General features: G+C 46.4%; 1 protein-coding gene across 2 annotated transcripts in view; it reads right to left on the bottom strand.

Moving 5' to 3' along the window:
* NHSL2 (NHS like 2) overlaps positions 1-15,956 on the bottom strand; it is a 241,104-nt gene that overhangs the window by 117,672 nt on the left and 107,476 nt on the right. Inside the window, exon 1 of one of the 2 annotated variants that reach the window (XM_073013572.1) lies at positions 3,233-3,708. The exons of the other annotated variant lie outside the window; for it this stretch is intronic. The gene's annotated coding sequence lies outside the window, so the exon portion shown is untranslated. Of the gene's footprint in view, positions 1-3,232; positions 3,709-15,956 lie in introns of those variants that run through there. 2 annotated transcript variants of the gene reach the window in all.

Raw genomic sequence — 15,956 nt, forward strand, 5'->3', positions numbered from 1 at the left:
GGGAGCCCACTCCTACCTGCGCTGGGTAGTTGGGTGGACTTGGCTCTCTTTACTCCTTTGTTACAACTGGTGGTGTGCTGGAGCCAGTCTGCTTGGCTCACCAGAGCCAATTGTTAAATTTTCATAATTTTGTGAGCCAGTTGTTAAACTGTTGGTAGCTTGAAATTAGCCATGGCAGGAACATTTATACCACAAAATTGGCAAAAGCTACAAAGCAGGGCACCCCATTACACACACCAGAACTGGTTGTTAAACATTTACCAGCATGCCGCTGATCACAAACATTTGATTGCAGCACTTGGTGCCTGTAAATAAAGAAGCCAAAAGGAAGGGGAAAAAGTAAGCCTTCTGGGGTGCTGCAAATGTTCTATATTTTGATCTGGGAGGTGGTTACACACAGATGTATACACACACACACACACACACGCACGCATATATATATACACACAGCTTCTTTGAAATGTACATTTACAGTGTGCTTTATGCAATTTACTGTATATATGCTTTCCTCAGTAAAAAAGAACTCCCAGACTGTGCACAAAGCTGTGATTGCTTCTGAGTGCCCCCTGCAGAGACCCCACTTATCAGAATGCATAGATGAACCCCAGTGGTATTGATCAGTGTCACCAATGACGCAGCCCAGTCCAGTGCATTTTTTATTGCACAGGAGGGGGCAAAGGTGAGCCAAACAGCTGCTGGCAGCAGGGATCCAGTTCCCTTCATGTCTTTTCTTCGTCATAGCTACTGTCATCTCTCACCTCTGTTATTCCTGGCTGTGTGGCTAGGGTCAGTGCTGTTTGCTGACAGGCAGCATGACTCATTACTCGGCAGATCATTTTTCTGATTAAGTGGGGAGATGGATGGATATTTTCCCATACTTGGGCAGAAACCTCATTCGCTTGGATTCTTTTCCTGGAATTACTCAGCTTTACATTTAAGGGGTGGTTTTCTCCACTTTTTTTTTTTTTTTTAATAGTACACATAACCTTTAGCTCTCCTCAAACAATCAGACTTGTAGAGAAAATGGAGAGGAAAACAAAGTGATTCCCAAAAATGCACCCTCACCAGGGAGAGGGAACAATCTTTCCAGGGCTTCTTTCATGAAGTCGCTCTAGATGGGAAGGCCCAGCTGCTGGCAAGCATTCCACTTTCCTGACATAAGCCCCCGACACTTTCTCCGCCTCCCCTCCCTCAGCCACCCTTCTGCACCCCTTGCCTGGGGTAGCTGCTTTATTCTGCAAAGGAATGACAGGAGCTCTGAGGGCTTGCACCAGAGCCCAGCAATCCAAGAAGTGGGCAGAGCATGTGAGAGGGCAGCAGGCCTACCTGCAGGAGTGGGCAGTTGAGCTTGATGGTATCCCTTCCTGAGGAGGCAGGAGCAGCCACAGTGGGATTGGAAGGGTAGACAAGGATAAGTTAGCAAAATGCCACTGTCATAGCCTCAGGACATCATGGCCTATTCCCTATCCCTTTTCCAGGCTCACGAATAACCGCTTAGATAAGCCCAGCTCAATCGCAAACACTCAGTGCAGTGGTAGCTGGGCTATAAGGATTTGTTTTTAAGTAGGGTGGTGGCAGCCCCGAGCAGGCCAATTCAGCCCTCTCAGCTGAAGTTATGAAGCTCACCCGTTGGCTCCACCACTCCCATTTCTGCCTGAGCAGGGTGAGAGTAGAGTACACAGGCACTGGCATTGGTCTCACTGCCCTTCCTCTGTATGCATTAGGTCTTTGTGCGAGCTGCCAGTTATGACTCCAATTCTGAACGCCAATCCTATTTGGACAGGGTTAAATTCTGCCTTGCTTTTGCTGGGCCTTTTCTCCTGGGGGATACTTCCTACATCATACACACATACATGCTTGTCTATGCCATGCCTAAGCTTTCCACATCCAAAGGACCACCCAAGAGCCAGTATTCCTAACCTTATCCCTTCCCCAACAGCCAGGTGGCTGAGATCCTAGCATGCCTCCTGCCCAAGTTATGACAACTTGCTTAAATCACAAAGAGCAAAGTCCTTAGATGCTCTTGGCAAATCCAAACAATGCTTGGTCCATATATGATGCTGAGGACCCAACCAGGGGCCCAGCTCTACTGACAATGTCCAAAGAAGGCCTGGGCCATTCCTTCTGTCAGGGAGGGGTTAGGCTGAACTTGTGGATCCCTGTTGTTTCCTGACCTTCAAAATCCTTCCCAGTGGCTGAGGTAATGTTTGGGACCCAGGCCCAAATCTCTTTCAAGAGAGAGTGTTGTCAAGTGAGATGTACCCACTCTAGTGCCAACAATGTCAGCACCTATCATGACCTTATCATGTCACCTCAGTACACTAGAAGCTAGTGCCTCTTCCTCTCTCAAATCAGCTGTGGGGGGGGGGTGGTGAGGGAAAGGGAGGAGTAGAGGTCTGGGGAAGGAGACCAGGTGGAAGGACCTGTTGCCATATTGGATTGCTGGTTCCCTGACACCAGTGACGGGCACAAATAGGCATTTTACAGACGTTTGCTGATTAAATACACAAACAAATGAATGAACTAATCCTGAAATATAGGAGGAAAACATCCTTGAGCTCACAGAAATCTCGAGCTCTCCTTGAATCTCTATCACAAACCCAGTTTGCCTTCTCTACCTCTTCCTTTGTGCTTCCCCCTTTCAGCTGAGTAGCATTAAGTCATTTTCTCTAAAGTGTAAACTGAAGTCCTTAAAAGCTAAAAGCCTTGCTTGTAGTCATCCAGCAAAGCTGAAAACAAGCCCAAGAAGATCTTGAGTGGCTTCTGGCCCACCACGCATGCAGCTGGAGCAGACTGAATCACGTTCACCTTAGCTGAGTGGTTCCATGCCACCAGAGTCACAGATGACTGGGACTGGACATGTTGCCATCTGCTTTTCTCATAGGATTCCTAGCACCCTTTGGCCTCAATTCCTCTAGCAGCAGCAGTGGCAGCAGCAGCAGTGGCAGCAGCAGCAAACTCAACACCTCACACTCCCAAACTCCCACCCATCATGGGTTTGGTAGGCAACTCACGAGGGTGGAGGTAGGCCAGGCTGCATGGACCAAGCCTTTTCTGACCCTGAACACAAAACCCCTAGTGGAGTCACCAGAGCCCACCCATCTCCTTCCGGCTTCGGTTACCAAGGTTCTCGGAAATCTTGAGAGTTCCCTTCCACGTCCCACAGTGTCTGTGTTGGACACTCCCCAGACTTCCCTGACAGGGTGAAGATTAAAACGTCCAGACCACGTACCTACTCATTCCAGCCACTTGTCCAGCTGTCCTCCAAACTGTGTGCTCAGGAGCTGAAGGAGGGACCAGGTGAGGGGACAAGGCTGCTGGGGAAAGCCCTGGGCTCTGGAACCTCCTGGCCAAGTTCACCAAATTTCCAGACGAAGGACGGAGGAGAGACGAGCAAATGAGAGAAAGGAAAGGAGGCAGGACCAAAGCTAACCCCTTCTTTTTTCTTCCTAAACTCAATCCAGATTCGCCTTCTGAGGGCTGCTTGAAACTGATCCCCATGGCTCTGACTCGTCCTTTCTTAAAGACATAGTCTCCACTTTGGAGGTGGGGAGTGAGGAAAATCCCACCCAGCCAAAAGATGTCCAGGAGCAAAAGATGGGGGGAAGGCAACATAAGCACAAAACTCAAAATGCCCCATTCCCCCACTCCTGATCCAGACTCTGAGCTGGAGCCTTACTGGAAGTTCCTTCAGAGCAGCTGACTCAAGATCTCTGCTGGATATCATGAGTGACCCTGTCAGAGCCACAGGGCTGTAGTGGGAAGTGGGCCAGTTTCCTGGCACTGGCAGATTAGGGACCAAAGCTGAAGTCTCAGGGTGTGTAGGGAAGGGAGCACTGGACAGGGAGTCCTGGCTCTTCTGCTACTCCCTGTGGCACCATGGGCCAGCCACTTTCCTCTTCTCTCAAACACAGCTTTCCTTCTTCACACATTGAAAAGATCATCACTGCAGCCCTGCCCAGCTCCCAGGTTGCTGAAGTCTCCTCTTATAGCAAAAGGCAGCACACTTGGGGAACTGGTGTCTGACCGTGGCATGCTGCACTGCTCTGGCTGGCAGATATTTACAGAGACCAGAGGTGGGACTTTCTGCTGGGTTGGATGATGGTGGAATCCGGATGTGATCTTATGAGTGGGTAGATGGGGAGTCATTTTGTATGGGTGCCAAGGGAGGAGGTGGAACAGACTGTCTCTCGTGTTTCTTACACGGTGTTAACAACTTACCAGGATCTGCCATTTGAGGGTGCAGAAAGAGGCCGTGAGTACATCCTTACATCCTTACCTCACCCTCACCTCAATATTTCCCATTTCCTTCTGCAGGAACACCACATAGGCCATTGGCCTGGCAAGGCCTGGGGCAGCCTCTGGCTGTGGTGCCTTCCCCATAGCTCTTTCTTGCTGCAGGCTCCAGCTCCCACTCCTTCCTAAAGCTTAAAGCTGCCCACCTCCTCCCCATGCCTGGGCTTCTGTTCTTTTTCATCCTGTCTGCATAACAGGGCACGATCTCTGAGTTTCTCCTTCCTTCCTTGTTGTCCCCAAAGAGCAGCACACAGGCCCGTTTCCTTCTGAGGCCATGGTTCTCAGCTTTGTCTCCACATGAGACAAATCTCCTGAGGAGCTGCAGAAAAAATACTCCAACTCTATCCCCATCCCCAGAGTCAGATTCCAATAGTCTGGGGTGAGGCCTGGGCAGTGCCAGTTCAAAAGCTCCGCGGGTGATATTAATGTGCAGGCACAGGTGGCAACAATGGATTTAAGGGTTGCTGCTGTCTCATGGATCCCTTTGTCATGCCTTTGGCAGTCCGGCACTGCTTAGGGACCCTTTCTAGGAAAAAAAATAGGTGGGAGATATTTGGGGTAGAAAATAGTAGCTATTATTTTGTGTTTTTAAAGCTTTATTTTTTCATTGACAAATAATTGTATATCTTTATAGGGTACATTGTGAGGTATTGATACATGTATACATTGTGGAATGGTCAAATCAGGGTAATTAGTATATCCATGACCTCAAATATGTATCATTATGATCATTTACCATTTATTTGTGGTGAGAATATTTAAAATCTAAGACATTGGTCAACAGACACTAAGTTACAGTTAGAGAGGAGGAACAAGTTTTGGTGTCCTATTGCACAACATAGGAGTCTACAATTAATAATGATGTATTGCATATTTCAAAAAATGCCTCTAAATGTATTAGATAAATTACCTAGGATTATAAAGGAAACTGATTACTGTATCTTGAGATGCAATTTACAGTATAGTCATACGTGCTTCTTGATTAACACCTTCAATGTAACACGATCAAGCAGCGGGTCTAATGACTACTATCATTTTGAAGTGGTGATGAGCATACATGATTTTTTGAGATCCCTGCAACAACCGTAATGTGATATGAAAATAGCTGTGATTCTAGTAGTGACAGTCACAGATGCTGCTAATAGCACTGTGGCTTACTGCCCCAGAAACAGCTTTGCCTGCTCTTTTGTTCTTTAGCTATGTTATCTAGACCACCCACTCAGCCTCTCTGGGCCCGTCCTCATCTGTGAAATGAAGGTTCCTGTGAGGATGAAATGAGTTAATGAACCAGCAAAAATGGCTCCAACACCATGCAGAGTACTGTGCCATTTGTATTCTTTTGGGATCTGGGATCTTTAAATGTCTCCTTTAAAATACTGCCAAGGCCATGTCTTCCCAGGTCAAGAAGTAAGCCCGTTTTTCAAGGACTGCCCACTCTTGAGCTTCACCTCAGGAGAGTCCCCAAGGCCTCTCCTGGTAGCCCCATTTACGGCCTCAGTCGCTGTCCTTACCTCCCCACCACACCACAATAGTTACAAGCCCTACCATAGATCCCAGCTTCCCGTGTAAGAGTTCAGAATTTTCCTACAAACTTCTAACAAGTTAAAGACTAATTTGGAAACTCGCAGCGCTCCCTAATTTGTTATAGTTGTTAGGGGTCAGGGAGGGTTTTAGGGAGCATCAGAGCCATCCCTTTACTGTGCAGATGTGGCAACTGAGACAAAGAAAGAGACCCTAAGGCCACATGGAAGTTTGTTGGCAGTGTTAGGCCTGGGGCCCAACATTCCTCTCCCTCAGGCCTCCTAGGGCACAACCAAATCTCCATCCTCTTTGGTTCCTCCTCGTTCATCCCCACCGTCTGGTCAGTTGACAGTTCCCGTCGGTTCCATTTCCTCCCAAATATGACACCAATCTCAGCCCCTACCTTGGCTCAGATCCTCTCCCACTCTACTCCCACTAGCACTGCTGCCTCGGCCTCCCCACCAGCCTCCCTGCCTCCAGTCTCAACCTCCAATAGAACCTTCCTAATCCGTGTTTCTCTTCCTGTCGCATGCCAAGAATGTCAAGAGCTCAGAGGAAGCTTGCAGTCCCTGAGTCCAAGTTCCTCACTCACCACCCCACTCTACATCCTGCCATGTCATAGAGGAGGAAACTGAGGCTGAGCCAGGGGAATGGAGCTAGCCAAGTCTGATAGTGAGCAAGAGGTAGAGCTGAAACCAAAACTCAGGTCAAAGGGTCATGGAATTTGAGGGCTAGAAAGCTTAGTTTAGTGCTTTTCCCATTACATCACCCGCCTCTGAGAATCACGCCCCCAGATCCTATTGTTTCAGGTAACAACTGGAAATATTGTTTTCATCGGGACCATAATTGCCACTTCCCTTTCTAGGCACTCATTTTGGAAAAAGCAGACAATACTCCATCTCCTTCTCCCATTTCTCCCCAAGGCTCTTGAAGTAGGCCTCCAGCATCCGCCAGCCTGATTTTCTTCCTTATCTGTTCTAGGCATAGGCAGGTCCTGCCTGTTCCCCAACCATTTTCACACATATTTCTACTGGCCTGGGCCCAAAATCAATTTGCCAATCTTATGTCATTGGGCTTCCCTGTTGCCTTGAATTTACTAGAATATACTAGACCATATTTGTCTCCCCTCTGCTGTCCCAACACCTAGTATCAAGCCTGGCAGAGAATGAACATTCAGTCTTTGAGAAATAATTGAATGAATAAAAGAAAATGCTGGTATTGCAAAGGATAAAAAAAGAATAAGACACAGACAGTCCTGCCTTCCAGGAGCTTAGAGTTTACTTATAAAGACAAGATCTGGAAAGTAATAGAAATAGTGAATGGAGAACCAGGCAGCCATGTCTGACTTTCCTTTCAGGCCAAGCAGGGACCTGAGGTACTGTATCCAGGCTGGAATGCAAAGAGCTATTGGGTGCAAGGCATAATAGGTCAGTCATGGAGGTGCAGTGATCTGAGGCAGCATCTAGGATCAAAAAGTGGGGATTAAATTAAGCCTCAGAGTCTAACAGGGCTGGCAAAGTTGTGAAAACCAGATACAGTCTCTAGGACCTAGACACGCTAAGTGTCATGGATTGAACGTCTGTGCATCCTTCTTCATATGTTGAAACCCTACTCCCCAGTGAGATGGTACGTGGAGATGGGGCCTTTGGGGGGTGATTAGTTCATGAGGGTGGATCCTTCATGATGGGATTAGTGCCCTTATAAAAAGAAACATCAGAGAGCTTGCTTCCTTTCTCTGTTCTCTGCCAAGTGAGGATACAACGAGAAGGGGGCCATCTGCAACCCAGGAAGAGGACCCTCACCAGACACCGGATCTATGGGTGCAGTGATCTTAAAATTCCCAGCTTCCAGAACTGTAAGAAAACAACATTTGTTGTTTAAGCCACATGTCCATGGTATGTTGTTACAGCAGCCCAAACAGGTTGAGACATTAGAGTAATGAAAGCAAGTTCAGAGTGGAGAAGAAAGATTCCGGAAATAGTTCTTCAAACCATGGGGTATAGCTGCAGAGGCTTATTATATTATAATAATATTTATTGACCTCACCTGGGAGTTGGGGTGGAGCTCTTCAAACCACCAACAGGCGGCAGCACCGCTAAAGTGACAGACTCCTATCAAAAAGGCTCTAAGGGTTCAGGGCAGCTTTGGTGGGGTGGGGAGCTTTCTGGAGGGGTGAGAACCTATGCTCTTGAAGCATGGGAAAGATTCTGAGAGGCAGGTAGAGTGCCTGGGTGTTTGAGGTCGAGAAAATATCCCAGAGGGCAGAGGCACCATGATAGGGGAATTCTAAGGCATGACTGAGGCTAGGGAGGAACAGGATTCAGGGAAGAACCCCACTGGTAGGTGAGGAAAAGAGAGATGGTCTAGCACCTCTGCATGCCAAGTAAAGTGCTGGGGAAGAAGGAGAAGCCAAGCTGAGGCAGGGGTACCATGACAGCCTTGGCTGTCAGGCTCAAAAATTTCAACTCTATAGGCAAGAGGGGTTTCTCTGAAGGCTTCTGAGCAGAGGAGCTACTGAATGAAAATTTACTTAAAGTGTCAGAAGAAGGGAGTTTCCAGCCTCAGTTTCATCCCTGACTCCATGAATGACCTTAAGTCACCCAATCTTCATCTTCCCCCTAAGTAAGATGAAGGGACGATATCGTGGAGAGCCCAGGCTTTGAAACTAGAGAGATGTGAATTCGTATCTCAACTCTGACTTCCTCACTATGTGACCTTAGACAAGTTACTTAATGTCTCTGAGCCTCAGTTTCCTAGGGAATAAAAATGCTACCCCAGTATAGATTCAGAGTAAGGGAAGTTTGAAGGTCCACCTGGGCCTTAAGGAGAAGCTCCCTTTCTCTGCCCACTTACTCTCCCTTGGAGCACACAGGTCCAATGATTTTAAGTTGAATTTGGGTAAGAAGAATTGGGTGACAGGCAGTGAACTGGAGGGGAAAAGGACTGGAGACAGGAAGGCAGGGGATAGATGAGAAGTGTCTGAGAATAGAAGCAATAAGAAAATAGAGGCAGAGCCACGGCGAAAACGTCTAAGGAATCAGTTCCATTTGGTGACTGAGAGACTGATGCTGTCATCACTGAAATAAGCAAGTGATTGGAGAGGCGGGAACACAGCTTTAAGTCTTCTCACTCCTCAGCTTTCTGCATTAACAGGGCAAGCATTCACTGAACACCCAGAACATAGGCCTCAATATTGTGTGTGTGTGTGTGTGTGTGTGTGTGTGTGTACACACTCTCACCTCTAGGGAGTTTCCCCTGCCCTTTCATTTTCAGAGAAGACAAGGGCAAAAGAGGAATCTAGATCTTTGCTACTCAAAGTGTGGTCTGTGGACCAGCTATGTCACTATTACCTGAGAGTTTGTTACAAAATGAAGAATGTCAGGTTCCACTCCAGACATTCTGAAACAGAATCTGCACTTTGCTTCTCAGTGTCAACAGACAAACCATCATCTAGAGATCTTGTTTTCTATGTCATTGGTCCATGGGTTACACATTGAAAAGCAAGGAACCAGGGCAAAAAAGGAGCCACTGTGTTGGGGATGGAGCTTTAAAATGGCAGGGGCCACGGAAAACCAAGTCAGCTAGGGTTATGGGTTTATTTTGGGGGCTTCTCTCAGACAGGTGGAGCAGTAAATCCCCGAGCACTCCCTTGCCCCCTCCCTAGAAAGCTGCTCAGCACTGTCTCTGGTCTGGACCAAAGCAGGGCTAGTGGTCCCCACATAATCTAGCTTAACTCTAACCCAACTCCAGGAAGGAAGAAGAGGCCACGTAATGGTTTGCGTCCAGAGCCCTGTCTCAGAATGAAACGTCCTCTGAGCAGTATGTTCTTTGAGGATTTAGCCTGATGATCTGCAGCTGGTTTAAGAGTCAGAGTTTTGGGGTCCCAGCCAACATCTCTTCCCATCAGAGACAAACTAATGGAGAGAAAGAGAGAACTGTCCGCAGCTCATGCTTTTGCTGGGAACATAAGACTCACAGTGATCTGTGCCAGTGCTGCTGTGTGAGCTGAAGTGTGTGTGTGTGTATTTTAATGAACGCATAAAAAAATCAAGGAACTATGTCAGGTGGTGAAATTATGGATAGTTTTTATGTTCTTCTTTGTACTTTCCTGTTTTTTTCACAATTAACCTGCGTTAGTATAAAGATCTGTAAATAACAAAGGCTATTTCAAAAACAAATACAGAGAAAAATCATGGCAGAATACAAGTAAGTGCTGACTTTTGTGCTGCAGATAGTTTATCCTATGGGGATAGGATTCAGGGAAGATTTCTAAGGTGAAAGACAGAGGAAGCAGATGGAAAAGGGGTGCCTAAGATCACCAGGCCTTTATTCTGCAGATGGGCTGAGTCAAAAGTCAAAACCTGAGTCTTTTGGACTGCCCAGCACTGGTCAGGCTCTGACGAAAGTAACTGGATTCATTTCTTGAATCTGAGAACCTTAGATCTAGAAAAATCTGAGAAATTACAGAGCCAGCCCTATCCTTTCCTTCTCACAGGAGGGACTGAGGCTCAGAGAGGTGAGAACTCTGAGGACTCTACTTTTGCACAGACTATTCTCTGCCTGTATCACCCTCCATCTGGCCCTTGTCTGCCTAGCTAATCCCAACCCTTCCTTCAAGACTCGGTTCAAACAACACAGATTCTTGTGAGTTAGGAGACCTCTGCTGTGCCCACAGAACACTCAATACATTCCTCTGTCATTCATTCGACAAATTACTGAGCACCCACTGTGTGTCAGGCACTGTTCTATGTACTCGGGATGCATGAGTGACCAAAAATCTCTGCCCTAGTGTGTGGTGACTAAATCATCACATTTGTTCATTCAGCCAGTGTTTATGGATCACCTGTGTGTCGGGTCTCTGTGCCTGGCCTAAGCTATTTTATGGTCAGGGCAATTGTCTCCACAGGCTTGGCCTCCTTCTCTTCCCTTCACTGTGAGTGCCTTGCGGACACAGTGAGTGTTTTCTGAATGAATGAATGAATGATGAAATGACCAAGGTCACACAGCAATCTCATGATGGAGCTGGCACTGAAACCCTGGTCCCCCGATAGCTTGTGCACTTTCTCCTGCGCTCCACTGCAGACAGCTCCAATCTTTGTAACCTCCATCACCTCAGATAAGAGAGGTCACAGAGGAGATCAAGGACTGGGTTCCCTAGGCAGATTCATTTTGGAAAGGGGAGACTCATCTTATCACAGACCTTCTCTGGCGAGAGTGGGCACGACACCAGCCTCGGACAGGACATCTCTGCTCAAAAGCTTGGGGCGATCAAGACTGGACACTCTCCACTAGGTGCCCTGTCGGCCCCATCACTCTGCCCAGCGTCTGAATCTTGAAGTACATTTCGTTTCTGGATCAAAAACAGAGCCACCTCTGGCACTGCAGAAACATTCATTCCTCACGCACCCCATCCATGGGCCCCGATCTTTCCCTCTGAGCCAAAGGAAGCGCCGGCCTTTGGCAGACAGAGCGGCGCGGGCCCGTGGCCCCGCAGCTGCACTGCAGCGCCCTCTGCCGGGCATCGGGCTGGCGCCGCCACTCCGCGGGGCGGGGGAGGAGCGCGGGCGGGGGCCGGGCTGCTTCCAAGCAGCCTCCTGTTCCGGAGGTGCTGAGGGACCGTGACTCATCGCGCCTGCTGCGCCCGCACCGGCCGCCCTCTCAGGCTCGCCGCCTCCGCACGCGCTTGGTGACTGGCTGAGCTGCTCCGCGCACGAAAAGCAGTCCAGGGGCCGGCACCCGACGGTAGCGGCGCGGCAACACTTGCTCCCCCGGCCCGTGCCCTCGCCCTGCCCGCGGACCCGGGCATCATGGAAGCTTCTGGCGCTAAAAGCCCGCTCTCCTCCACTTGTCGCATTGAGTCTTCACCTCTAACCCGGGATAGGGGTCGTTTTTTTTTATCACACTACCTTAACAAGGGGGAAACTGGGCGAGGGAACGGTGAGGCGAGGGCCGGGGTCAAGCAGATAAGAAGCACGGGAGGGCCTAGATTAACAAGTAACCTCTGATTCCAGAGCTCAAGGTGTGGTTTCCACAGCATCAAGCTGCATGGTCCCCCTAACCTCCCAGGTCCTCGCCCCGACACAAGCGGAGGAAGGGTAGGTTGGACCACCTCATAGAGGACCTTGAAAGTCAAGCACCGTAATAAACATTTACCATTTTAGAAAGAAAAGAAAAGCTATAAATGACATTTAAGAAGAAAGTCAGGTAAGCATTGGGCTTGATTCTGTAAAGATGTTTTAGATTATATAGAGCAGAGGGCAGTGATCAGAGCTGTGAGTTAGAAAGCTGCACCAAAGGAAAACAGATGGAAGAGTAGCACCTGAGACCCCAGCAGCCTCAGCAGGGTCTAAATTAGAGTCAGGAAAATGAGGGAAAAAAGGATTACAGATCTGGGAACGGGAAGGCCTTAGTGATAGATCGAATTTCAAAAAGTGGGCAATTAAAATCCACACAGCACTTTGTACTTCTACTCAGGTATTTACGACAATTGATTCTGCCTTCTATCTGAGTAATAGTTTGCCAGCCTTGTTAGACGGTTAGGTCCACAGAGTAGTGCTGGTGGCTCAGGCCCCATTCCTGCCTTGAGGACCATGACCTTGTAGGGGGAGAACACAGATGTCTGGGGGCAGTGTCCATCCTGTCAGCTGGAACACACGTGAGGGCAGTGATGCTTGCCCAGACAGCATCTGCACATGCCACAGAACCCCTAAGCCAGCCTTTACTTCCTCCTTAGGAAAAGTCTGGAGGGCTCCAGCTTAACTCCAAGGCTGCCTCACGCTACTGAATGTCTTTCTGGGCCTACAATTTGCTGGAGCACCTGAGTGAGAAGCTTGAGCTGCTCTGGCAGCCCCACCCCGAGGCCAGGCATCAAGACCTGTGCAACTGGCTGCGAGCACCTGCTGCCAGCTGGCAACATTGAAGGGACACACCACTGGGCAGGTAGCATGGCTCTATTGTAGAAGGGTAATGTATCCAGGTATCAGCACCCCACAAAGACAAAATCTCCACAGAACTGGAGAGTATTATGTCAGCAGTGGACCTGAAGGTAGCTAGATCTTCCTCCGAACCCACAATTTGGTCTATCCAGAACATTCAGGCCCAATAGGCCCTGCTACCCAGCCCGTCTTTCCCTATATAGAGGGACACGATGAATGAGTGCACCCTTCTGGAGTGGGTTGTTTCCTAGTTCCACAGGACCCCAACCCACAGACACCAGCGTGGAACAGGGACCACTCCTAATTTCTGGTACTTCCCATCCTCCACCACTCATGATAACTTGCTGTCACCCTGGGCTATCCTGGATAAAAAAGCACAGCCCCACTGGCGCCTAATGTTACCAGGTGCTGCTTGTCTACTTCATCCACTCCTCACTCCCCTGAAGTTCAACAAGGTATGTAATCAAGCCAGAGTTTTGGTGGGTTGGTTGGTTTGTGATCAGGAAAAGGAAGAGTTGTCCCTACTTTGGGAGTACCACTGAACAGCAGAGCAAGTGTCCAGAGCCTCTGTTTATAATAAATATTTACCCTCAGAGCCTGAAGTGTAGGTCCTCACAAATACACAGACACAAATGTGTGTGTGTCTGTGTGTGTGTTTGTGTGTGTGTGTGTGTGTTGAGGATGGGTTACGTGGGTTCGTGCAGGCCCCAGTGGTCTTTCTGAAGGAGAAAAAGTTGTGTGTAGAAAAGGAGAAAAGATGTCTATTCTCCCTAAATTAATCTATAATCTCATTGCTATTTCAATCAAATATCCAGAGGAATTTTTCATAGAACCTGACAAACTGATTCTAAAATCCATGTGAAAAAGAATATGTATAAGAAGAGCTACAACAATTTTTTGGGGAAAAGGACAAATGAAGGATGAAAGTATCAAATCTACAGTAATTAACAGGGTGTGATATTGGCACAAAAGTAGACAAATGAGTGAAAGAGAGCAGAGAGCTCTCAAGTCAACTCATGTAAAGATGTTAAAATAATAAAAGCTGCATTTATAAGTCAGTGGTGAAAGGATGGACTATTCAACAAATAGTGCTGAAGTAACTAGCTTTCCATTTGAAAAAAAAAATTAAATGAGATCCCTACCTTATACTATACACGCACATATTCCACATAGCTCAAACAACTAAATATAAAAAAGAAAATAAACCTATAATGGAAAAAATAGAGATTTATATATTTGTGACTTTGGTATGGAGAAAGTCATTTTAAACAACACACAAACACAACCCAAAAGCCAAAAGGGAGTGGTTGACAAATTTGAGTCTACACACACAAAAAATGATTTTTTTAGGCAAAAGATGCCATCAATAAAGTTAAAAGACAAATAGTAAACTGGGGAAATATATTTGCAATGTATGTATTAGACAAAGAATAATCAAAAGATATAGAGAATCTCTGTAAATCAATAAAAAGGTAAACAACTCAAAACAAATATGGGCAAAGTATATGGACAGGTAATTCAAAAGGAGAGTTACAGATGGCCAACAGACATCTGAAAAGATGTTCAGCCTCTGGGAATCAAGGAAAAGCAAATGAAAACAACCACCAGATATCATCTTTCACTCATCACATTCGGAACTCAAAGTCCGATTATATCAAGCGTTGTCAAGAAGGTGAGCAAAACTGCTATTCTCAGACACTGCTGGGTGGAGCACAGCCATTATGGGTAGGAATTGGACCACATCCATTAACATGGAAAATGTGCATCCCCTATTATGCAGCAACGCCACTTCTTAGCATCTATCCTGAAGGAACTCCTGCACGTGTACACAAATGTTTATTGAATGGATGTTTATTGAAAGATTGTGTTCACCACCACAATTAAGAAACAACCTAAAAGTTCATCAGTGGGTGAATAGTTAAATAAATCCTGATAAAAGTCATACTCTGCAAAATTACATAACATTTTAAAAGAGTAAGTCAGGACTTCTGCTTCTGGGAAGATAGAATGACATACTTTTCCCTGGTCCTCCCTCTAAAGCACAACAAAAATGAACACAAAAAGACTGGAGAGGAGGTGGAGAGAAGAATGTACACCTGCAAGCGACCTCAGGACTCAAGGAACAGCATGTGGTGAGTTCTTTGGATTTTTGTTTTGCCTCATATATCCCAGAGTTGAAGCTGAAAAAGTCTGCAACCTGAAAATACCAACAGGGGCAGATTTTTTAAAAAGCCTGCTCTCTTACCAAGACAGAAAATTTTATACACTAATTCTTTAGCCAAATACCACAGAAAAAAAATATGTGGTCCCATTCCCAACCCCACCAGTAAAGGAGGGGTTGAAAACATTCCTTTTTACCCTTGCTAAGCTGTGACCAGGTGCCCCAAATTTCCCCACTGGGGTAAAGTCAGAGAAGGCTGAGCAGGCATCTGGGATAGACCTACTAGATAGAAACTCAGCAAGGGTATATAGGAACTCAGCAACACCCTCAAACAACAGGATTTAATTTGACATTTATACAACATCTCATCCAACAGCAGAAGAGTAAGCATCCTTTCCAAGTGCCCATGGAATACAAAACATGTTAGACATATCCTGTGTCATAAAACAAATGTTGACAAATTTAAAATAATTGAAATCAAACGAAATGTATTCTGTGACCAAATTGGAAATCAATAACAGAAAGATAAGAAAATATCTAAAACTTGAAAAATAAACAACACACTTTAACCCATGGGTCAAAGATGAAATTTTAAATTTCAAGATAAATTTAAAAAATGCATTGAACTGAATCAAAATGAAAATACAACACAGAAAAATTTATGAGATGCAACTAAAGCAACGCTTAAAAAGAAGTTTATAGCTCCAAATGCTTACACTAGAAAAGAAAAAAGGTCTCAAATCAATCATCTAAGTTCCTATCTCAAGTAACTAGAACAAGAAGAGCAAAATAAAGCCAAAGCAAACAGAAGGAAGAAAATAATAAAAAATAACAGCATAAATCGGCAGAATCAAAAACAGAAAAATAGAGAAAATCAATGAAATAAAGAGCTGCTTCTTTGAAAAGATCAGTAAGATTGACAAACCTCTAGCAAGACATACAAATTGCTCATATCAGGAAGGAAATGAGTATCACTACAGACCCTTCAGACATCAAATGGATAATAAGGGAATACTATGGCCAACGCTACACGCTTTGACAAC

Source organism: Chlorocebus sabaeus, chromosome X, assembly GCF_047675955.1.
Source record: "Chlorocebus sabaeus isolate Y175 chromosome X, mChlSab1.0.hap1, whole genome shotgun sequence".
NCBI lineage: Eukaryota > Metazoa > Chordata > Mammalia > Primates > Cercopithecidae > Chlorocebus > Chlorocebus sabaeus.